Genomic DNA, 10,000 nt, shown 5'->3' on the forward strand with positions numbered 1-10,000 from the left:
CGAGCCTCACCAAGGCCGTCTCATGGCGTCCCGTGCCGTCGCATTTTGTCCCGAGCCTTACTAAGGCCGTCCCATGCGCGTCCCGTGCCGTCCGAGCCTCACCAAGGCCGTCCCATGGCGTCCCGCGCTGTCCCATGCCGTCCCGAGCCTTACCAAGGACGTCCCGTGCTGTCCCGAGCCTTACTAAGGCCGTCCCAGGCCGTCCCGAGCCTTACCAAGGCCGTCCCATGGCGTCCCGTGCTGTCCCATTTTGTCCCGAGCCTTACTAAGGCCGTCCCATGCGCGTCCCGTGCCGTCCGAGCCTTACCAAGGCCGACCCATGCCTTACCAAGGTCGTCCCATCGATCTCGGAGAAAGTACATCATAACATCGGAATACACCCCGACATCGATATCGGAGAAAGTACATCATCATAACATCGGATCGGATGCGTATCCGTCCAAGTGCCATCGACACTTCGAGAAGTTCGGACCTAGCTTCCTAGCATGTTGATGCGTCGGTGCTAATGGGGACATAAAGATCCCACGACGTTCCGAACGGAAGTAGCCGAAGTGTTCCGTGCGTGTGAACTCCATTGTCCCATGTGCCGGCTCTTGACTCCTAAGATGTCCCATGTGAAGGCCCTTCTGAAGGAGTTGAAGGAGATGTCCTTCGACCAAGGTGACAATGCGAACAATTTGTCGGATAGGACAATTGATGTGGAAGATCATCAAGTCCGATTGATTTAGGGATCGTAGAGTTGTAGCTAGAGACCAACTACGATCGTCGAATTACGAAGTAATTCGCGGCTAACTTCGATCGGATCCTACAACGGGTTACACATAAGAGTGACAAATTGATCTAGGATATGACTAGTGGGAGTGAGATATAATCATGGGAGTGTCCCATAAACATATCTCATAGGCCTAAAAAGGAATTAGGCAAAGATAGTACAAAAAGGCCAAAAACAGGGTTTTTGGGCCTAGACCGGTTCGGGTACTTCTAGGACTCGGATTGGGCTGAATTTTGGAGGGTTAGTTGCTGATATAATAAACATTATATCTGCCAATTTTCGTGGTGTTTGGGAACCTCCTCCTTAGGGAATTGAGAAAATACCAATAGTTGCTATTTTCGACTATTTCCCTAAATCTTATTCTAAAGGGTGTTTTAGGAAACCTAAAAGGAGGTGGATTCTTATTAGGGTTCTATATAAACACTCTTAGGGCAGAGAATAAGGTGTGGAATTTCTCTCTAAGCTTTCTTACTCTACCACATCAAGTAGAGAGGAGAAAGTGAGCTAATTCCCATTAACTATCAATCTAGTCAAAGAAGAAGGTGTTCTTCTTTTCCAACCACCATTGGTGTGCTAGCTATACAACAAGGTGGGAGATCAAATTGATTGCTCGTGTCCCAAGTAGAGGAGCTACACTTGAAGCTTTTGGTCTTCTTCAATCAATTCAACTAGTTCGAGGGAAAAGCGATTAAGGTAATCTACTATCTCTATTAGATTAATTACTAGTTTTGCATGTGATCCTGGGAATACTAGTGTAGACATTAGATGTCATATTTCCGCTATAAACACTAGTAGAAGGGTGTAAATCCCTACAGTGGCGTCAGAGCCTCTTGCCATTAACTAGTTTTTGCTAAGAATCGAACTAATTAATATGCTTGATAGTTTGAAAATTGAGTTTATAAAAGTATTTTAAAAGGTGTTTTAAAAGGTATTCTTAACTCATAATTTGATAGGATTCAATAAATTTTCAAATTGAGAATCACATCGATGATTAAAAGTGTTTTAAAAGTCTCAATTTGATTGAATTTCAAACTAATCCATGCTTGATTAAATTGATAGTTATGTTTAAAAAGATTTTAAAACATAAAATTTGATTAATTTTGAATTGGATTCAAAGATTTTTCAAAATTGATTTCAAAATTGTTCTTTGAAAAATTTCAAAAACCTAGATTTTGATCCAAAATTGGTTTGATTAAGAGTTGTTTTTATGTTTTGGAAACTTTTGAAAAACAAAATTTTGGAATTTTAGAAGTGTTCTAAAAAGAGTAGTTTTGACTTTAGGAAGCTTTCAAAACAAATTTGGAAAAATTTAAAAGTTTCTAAAAGTTTTAAAAATTTTTAGAAGTGTTCTAAAAGGAATTTCAAAAATTTAAGAAAAGTTTTAAAATTGGAAAATAGCAACTTAGAGTTGCATAAGAAAAAAAAAAAATTTTTTTTTTTTCTTTTTGGAAACTAGGGTTTTGAAAAACCCTAGTGTCCGGCCAGGAAGCTTCCTGGCCGGACCAGAAGCTCCTGGATGCGTCCTCTGGACGCGTCCAGAGCAGCTGCTGAGACGCGTCTTGAAGACGCGACCAGCAGCTGCGACAGAAGCTTCTGGACGCGTCTTTGAGACGCGTCCAGAGCAGCTACTAAGGACGCGTCTTCAAGACGCGTCCAGGTCGCGTCTAAGACGCGACCAGCAGCTGCGAAGGAGCTTCCTGGACGCGTCTAGGACGCGTCCAGAGCACTCGACCAGACGCGTCTTGAAGACGCGTCTGGGAGGTTCTGGGTGTCTCGGACTAGTCCGAGACACCTAGTGCTGGTCCGGTCCAGTACCAGACACGTATAGGACGCGTCTGGTACATGGACTAGCGTCCTGGCTCCGGCCAGGACGAGACCAGGCCTTGATAGGCCTCGGCCAGGACAGCCGGCCCTATGGGCCGTGCTATGTCCGGACCTTGTCCGAGCCCTTTTTGGGCTTGGGCCGGGACTTGTCTAGGACTTGTCCCGGGCTTTTTCGAGGCTTTTCGGACCACGAAAAGGGACCATCATTCGAGTGGGAGTTTTTGCCAAAATTTTTTCCGATTCCAACCAAATAATTCCAAAATCAATCCGGGCCATCCAATAGCCCAAAACGGATTTCTCTTTAAATTGATTTATGAAATCATTAAGAATCGAACCAATATTTTTTCCGAAATTGACCCGGGCTTTCTCGAGCCCAAAACGGAGTTTTTCTTAAAGATGATTTTAGAAATCATAAAAGATAAAACCGGAAAGCACCACTAGTAGAATTCTTCGAATTTAGACTTAAGGTCCGTAATGTGACATGTGATGTCAACAAAAGTATCTCCCAAGATAATCATGCATATATAATTCTTAGCCTTGATATATTATATGATTGCATGTGATGTGAATGCGGGAAACTAGTATGGCCATAGATTTATTTCTTTATTCTTGTTTTAAGCACGGATGGGTGCATGCTTTGTAATTAATTTTAATTTCAAGTTTATACGATCTGCGAATCGTTAGAGTCTTGTAATTAGAGTTTAGGGTCTATGAGTCCATTGAAGAAACTCGAGGATGAAATCCAAAGGCGAGTGGGAGAAATCAATGGAGGTTCAAAGATGGCGATCTAAGACGAACCAAAAGGCGAAACAAGAAGAAAACCAAGGGTGATTAGATCTTCTAGGTTAGGGGCCATACTAGGATCCATGTCTGCTTGATTTACTTTCTCGCGCGCATTTACTTACTTATTTACGCTTTATGTCGTGGATGTTAGTTAGGCTAAATAGTTCACTATAACAAACGCCAGACTAGCGTAAAAGTCCCCAAAAGTAATCTTGAGTAATCGCCTATCCAGATTAAGGCACTCGTTGCGCCCTTGTTCGAGGAAGGTGGGTCGGCCTTCGCAGAGTACCTCCTCTACCTTGGGACAATGCGGGTAGGTCTATAGAAGAGGCCTACACGTCTAAATGGTTCTTCTCAACGAGATCAGCAAGAGAGTCTTGGATACTCGAGGCAAAAGGATAGATTAGTCATTCATTAATGAAATCTATTAACCAAGAGTCATAAGGTATGATCAGTGAAGGAATTCACTCACCCGGAACGACGGAGTCAAAGGGTAGGGCCTTCGTCCGCTTTACTTCGAAGAACTGGGGTCTTGGAATCACTTATTCAATCGGGGACGATTTTTATTGAATAATGTGGGAAAACTAATGTTTTTCAAAAACGATAACGAGTTTTAAAACTTTGCCATTTCTTTATGTAGTTTTAAGATGACACAAACGATTTCAACATTGAATCACACCTAAGGGGGGTGCTGATCCACTTCCTAGAATGGAAGAATGAATCCGAGAATAATTCTCAGATTCAAAAGGAAGGTCACTAGAATACCCAATCCCAATGTTGACTCATACAAGAGAAGGTCAAAAGCCATTTGCAAGCAATCGTATAACATTCTCTTTGGAAGAATAATGAATGCTAGCATAACCATTAAGACAAACTGAGGAAGAATTTCCCACTGAAGTCATAAATGGAGAGGTACGATACCTCCAAGGCAATCTGAAAGTCATCCTAACGGAAGACAACAGAATACATCTATCACCCAATTCAATATTGATTGAACAAAGATAGATAAGACCTTAGATGAGTCACTCAGGTTGTTACAAACAAACTGAGCAGAACATACGGGAATATCCAGTCTAAGAAAGGTTCTTGAGATTTGGTACAAAGAATCTAAGAAATAGATTCAAAAGGGCAAAAGGATCAGTCAAGTGAGACAAACATTTGATCAAAGAAAAGCAGCTACCGAGTACATGATCAAGAGTATTTCTCATTACTGTGAATGTTTCTGAACAATGGCTAGACCATTTAAAAGGAAACTACCTTTAGCACCTGGAGGACAAAAGGAATGGAATTATGAATTCCGATTCCGTATCCTTGTTAACAAAGTTAAAAACAAGTATCGTAAAATTCCTTCATCAGGTATTTAAGACCAGATGAGCGGCTCAGTGGGAGCTCAAGGAAATCACATACTTGACTAAAAGAAGTAAAGATCCAAGAGGGAGCAGAAGCAGTAATGCTAGGGATGCTGAAAGGGATCGAAGTCTTCTTTTAGACACTGATCTAGCTTAGAACTTAATAGTGATTATTTTGTTCTTCTAGAAACGTCTGATGTTTTAAACCAGTGATAAAATTAACTGAAGGTTAACATTGATAATGGCTAAAATCAAGAGATTCAAACTCATTAAACTTCAGCATTGTCAATTGGGTCTTAAGGACTAATTGACAAAGTCACCCTTTTCAAAAGGCATAAAGACTAGTAATCTATTAGGACTCATAAGGTGTTATGCAGACCTATAAGTTTACTTGCAGAAGCTAACGAGAGAAACTTCAAATACGTACTCTGACAACTTCATGAAATATGGAAACGTACAAATCATAAAGTATAAGTCAGAATGTTTGAAAGGTTCAAACAAAGTACAAACCGAAGTAAAGAATCACTTTGACAAGATAGTGAAAACTTGAGTCAAACACTTGATAACCATCAAAGGAGTTGAGAAACAGTTTCCCAACTCTGCTCCATGGAACACATCCGACGGATGGTGGATTCAGTGGGAGCAATCGAACATTGCTATGCATAATTCGATCAAAGATGGGTTTAAGCCAGTCTTCCGAATATTTTGGGACATATTCTATAAACGATTGTTTTCACACTTACCAAAATTCCGTCTAAAGCTAAATTTGTAAAAGCATTACAAAACTAGCTAATATCTGACGCAATTTCTTTTTTAAAAAGAAATTTGGGCTTCTTCCATAACCAATCAAGAGAACAAAGTGTTTGTTGCTCATGATAGTATTCTTCTAATAATTAGCACACCTAGTAGTCTGGGAGAAAACACTAATTATTACAAGAATAAGTGGGAGAAAAGTACAAGTCGATTTAATTCGATCATGAGAAAAATCATGGAGGGTCATGAAGAACAATCATGAAACTTGTACAAGTCGATTAAATTCGACCAAGAGCAACAAACTGCGGCTCCTCGGAAAAGGAAAGGTTAAAGACATGATCTAATAAACCCACCGCACAAAAGCGAATGTCATTCGCCGGAGAACTCTCAAAACAAGTGAAAGTGTCTCTAAAGGAATATCTCAAAGTAGTTGAGAAAATTCCAAATTGTTGTTCAAAAGCCCTAAAAGGTCAAATCTCAAAGACACAGAAAATAAAGGTTTTTTTCCTGAAGAGATAAAAGACCTGCGCAGAAACGGAAACTGACTCTAGATTTTGGCTAGAAGCCAAAATCATCGTGGAATCCATATCTCGTCAAGACATGAAGCTTGATAATTTAAGTCAACAGAAGACCTAAATTGGTTTTCCAAAGTAGAAAACTGAGAAGGATGGAAACATTCATGTTTCCCGAAACTAGACAAGAAGAATAAGATTCTTTCAATCAAGTTATGTCCACAAGCATGCTTCAGAAACCTATCGACGGATTAAAAGCACGCAAGAGTTAGAATCTTCGATTCAAAAGGCAATCAGAGAAATTTGATTCCTGGAGAATGAAGAAAATCTTGAATCACGAGTTTCAAGAAGGTAAGTGGGAGTAAACAAACCTTCCGGGTCCATATGCATAGTACATACAAAAGATTGAGTACGACATAAGGTGTTGTATAACAGTAACGAACTGACTCAATAAAGGACCACACACAAAAGGATAAAATGCCATTTTGGGCATCTGAAGATCTGTAAGCATAGATCAAAAGGATGATAGGATTAGAGAGACTCAGTACGCTGAGATGCTTGAGATCCGAAACAGAAAATCTAAGACTCGGAAAGTCTAAAAGAATTTCGACCCAAAAACTCATGACAGAGGGCGTTGCAAAACTCAGAGTCTAAAAGACACCGATGAGCTAGCACGCATGAGAGAGACATTTATGTTCGAAAACATAAAGTCAATCATGCTGGACATGATTAGCATTTAAACATCCGAATTCGGATTGGAAAACCGAAACACTACTTAGTACATCCTAGAAGGCTAAAGGATGAAGTAGTACAAAGTTGAACATGTCATCGTAGCAAACTTCCAGACATGGAAGGAAAGTAGGCTAAAAGTGTTTTAAGCCGGGAACTGTTGCAAATACTACACAAAGAATTAAAGGCCTTAACTCTAGTAAAGATTACTAGATATTATCAAGGTTGAAGATAGTAATCTTCAAATTAATTGATAATAAGCAAAGTTTAAAACCGACTACCACGGTAGTCAAACTAAACTGTCACCTAAGACATAGTATGAGATTCATACACAGTCTAAGGCATGAGGTGTAATTTTAAACCTCGACAAGTAAAACTGAGTGGGTAAAAGGAGTTTTACGGAAGAGGCTCAGATTTACAACTCTCGTTATCAGAAATAATAAGAATTATTTCACCAGTCGTCTAAACTTGGTTTAGTGTTTAAACGACAGTCCATCGATAATAAAACGTTCCGAATAGGTTTGTCAGATACGTGATCTGATGAATGAAACCCTATTAAGTGAACTTGGAATATTTATTACCAAAAATCCCTGGTCCAGGTCATTGCATGGACAACAATGACTCACGAAGACTAGCACGGGAGTCGATGGGATAGCGCAGTTTCATGGGCTATATGAATAGTATATTCTATTCGACTACGTGGGTGTATAAAAGGTTTATACACTGGATAACCCTCAAATGAGAAGTACATCATTCGTGATGAACGTCAATACTTCTCATAAAGACAATTGGAGAGATTCCTCAAAACATGAGTGCTCCACTCATCTTATGTAAGGAATGCCCGACTTTGGTTCCGTTAAACGCCGCGCCGTAAAAGGAGGTTATAAAGACGGATACTGGGAAGGACAGGATAGACATGAAGTTAAGTGGGAGCGCAAGAATGGATTGTGTCACCCTAATCACATTAGGTACAAAGTGTCTCAAGGCCACTTGATGAGTAGCAACTGAAAATGCGTGGCCGCGCTCAAACGGATTAAAAGTTAATCGTTTGTCTTTTACAGTTGTACTCGGATATCAAGAAAGTCTGAATGATGTGACGTATCAGATGGGATACTAAATTGACACGGGAATCGAGGCATTGCACTTGTTCTAAGTCCAAGTGGGAGTCTGAAGGAGTTGAAGGAGATGTCCTTCGACCAAGGTGACAATGCGAACAATTTGTCGGATAGGACAATTGATGTGGAAGATCATCAAGTCCGATTGATTTAGGGATCGTAGAGTTGTAGCTAGAGACCAACTACGATCGTCGAATTACGAAGTAATTCGCGGCTAACTTCGATCGGATCCTACAACGGGTTACACATAAGAGTGACAAATTGATCTAGGATATGACTAGTGGGAGTGAGATATAATCATGGGAGTGTCCCATAAACATATCTCATAGGCCTAAAAAGGAATTAGGCAAAGATAGTACAAAAAGGCCAAAAACAGGGTTTTTGGGCCTAGACCGGTTCGGGTACTTCTAGGACTCGGATTGGGCTGAATTTTGGAGGGTTAGTTGCTGATATAATAAACATTATATCTGCCAATTTTCGTGGTGTTTGGGAACCTCCTCCTTAGGGAATTGAGAAAATACCAATAGTTGCTATTTTCGACTATTTCCCTAAATCTTATTCTAAAGGGTGTTTTAGGAAACCTAAAAGGAGGTGGATTCTTATTAGGGTTCTATATAAACACTCTTAGGGCAGAGAATAAGGTGTGGAATTTCTCTCTAAGCTTTCTTACTCTACCACATCAAGTAGAGAGGAGAAAGTGAGCTAATTCCCATTAACTATCAATCTAGTCAAAGAAGAAGGTGTTCTTCTTTTCCAACCACCATTGGTGTGCTAGCTATACAACAAGGTGGGAGATCAAATTGATTGCTCGTGTCCCAAGTAGAGGAGCTACACTTGAAGCTTTTGGTCTTCTTCAATCAATTCAACTAGTTCGAGGGAAAAGCGATTAAGGTAATCTACTATCTCTATTAGATTAATTACTAGTTTTGCATGTGATCCTGGGAATACTAGTGTAGACATTAGATGTCATATTTCCGCTATAAACACTAGTAGAAGGGTGTAAATCCCTACACCTTCATGGCTAAGAATGTCCCGTGCAACGTCCCTTGATGATCCCCATAAGGTGTCCCATGTGCGTCCCATGCCGTGCCCAGCCTTACCAAGGCCGTCACATGCTGTCCCATGCGCGTCCCGTGCCGTCCAAGCCTCACCAAGGCCGTCCCAGGCCATCCCGAGCCTTAGCAAGGCCGTCCCGTGCTGTCCCATGCCGTCCCGAGCCTCACCGAGGCCGTCCCGTGCCTCACCAAGGCCGTCCCGTGCTGTCCCATGCCGTCCCGAGCCTTACCAAGGCCGTCCCGTGCTGTCCCATGCCGTCCCGAGCCTTACCAAGGCCGTCCCGTGCTGTCCCATGCCGTCCCGAGCCTCACCAAGGCCGTCCCGTGCTGTCCCATGCCGTCCCGAGCCTCACCAAGGCCGTCCCGTGCTGTTCCATGCCGTCCCGAGCCTTAGCAAGGCCGTCCGATGCGCGTCCCGTGCTGTCCCATCCGTCCCGAGCCTTAGCAAGCCCGTCCCGAGCCTTAGCAAGGCCGTCCCATGCGCGTCCGATGGGATTCCCGAGCTTTACCAAGGGCGTCCCGTACTGTCCCATGCCGTCCCGAGCCATAGGGACGCTGTCCCGTGCGCGTCCCCTGCTGTCCCATGCGCGTCCCCTGCTTTGGCTCGGCTGGCCCGTGCATTCTATGGGGTCGTGGGACATTTCGAAACCCACCCGGGCCATTTCGACTCTCTCTTCATTTATACTATTGAGGTATTATTTATGAATTATTGGAGAAAAGAAACGGAAGAAAATATTTTTTTTTCTATTTTTTATGAATTTTCCGGTGTTTATTCACTTAAAAATTCATAGAAAAATAAATATTTATCGGAATCGCTATTATAATATATCAAAAAAATCCTTGCGAAAAGGCCTTTCCAACGAGTATAAGTTTGCTGGATTCCGACGAGTAACGAAGGAGTAAAGGCCCAGTATGCTTGGTTAAAAAATTGATGTTTCCTTGTGAAAATAGGCAAAACAATAACTTTGCACTATAAGGGGGAGGGTTGAGCTCCTTCCCCAGAGCGTGCACAGCACTTGTGCTGGCACGTTCCCTAGTGCTCGCCAAGCACCATAGGGCATCCAAAGGGCAAAGCTCGGCCTACTACATGATGGGAAGCTTCTAATAT

The sequence above is a fragment of the Eschscholzia californica genome, unplaced genomic scaffold (assembly GCF_041429995.1).
Source record: "Eschscholzia californica isolate CP2 unplaced genomic scaffold, dmEscCali1.0.p SCAF_150, whole genome shotgun sequence".
In the NCBI taxonomy this organism is placed as follows: Eukaryota; Viridiplantae; Streptophyta; class Magnoliopsida; order Ranunculales; family Papaveraceae; genus Eschscholzia; species Eschscholzia californica.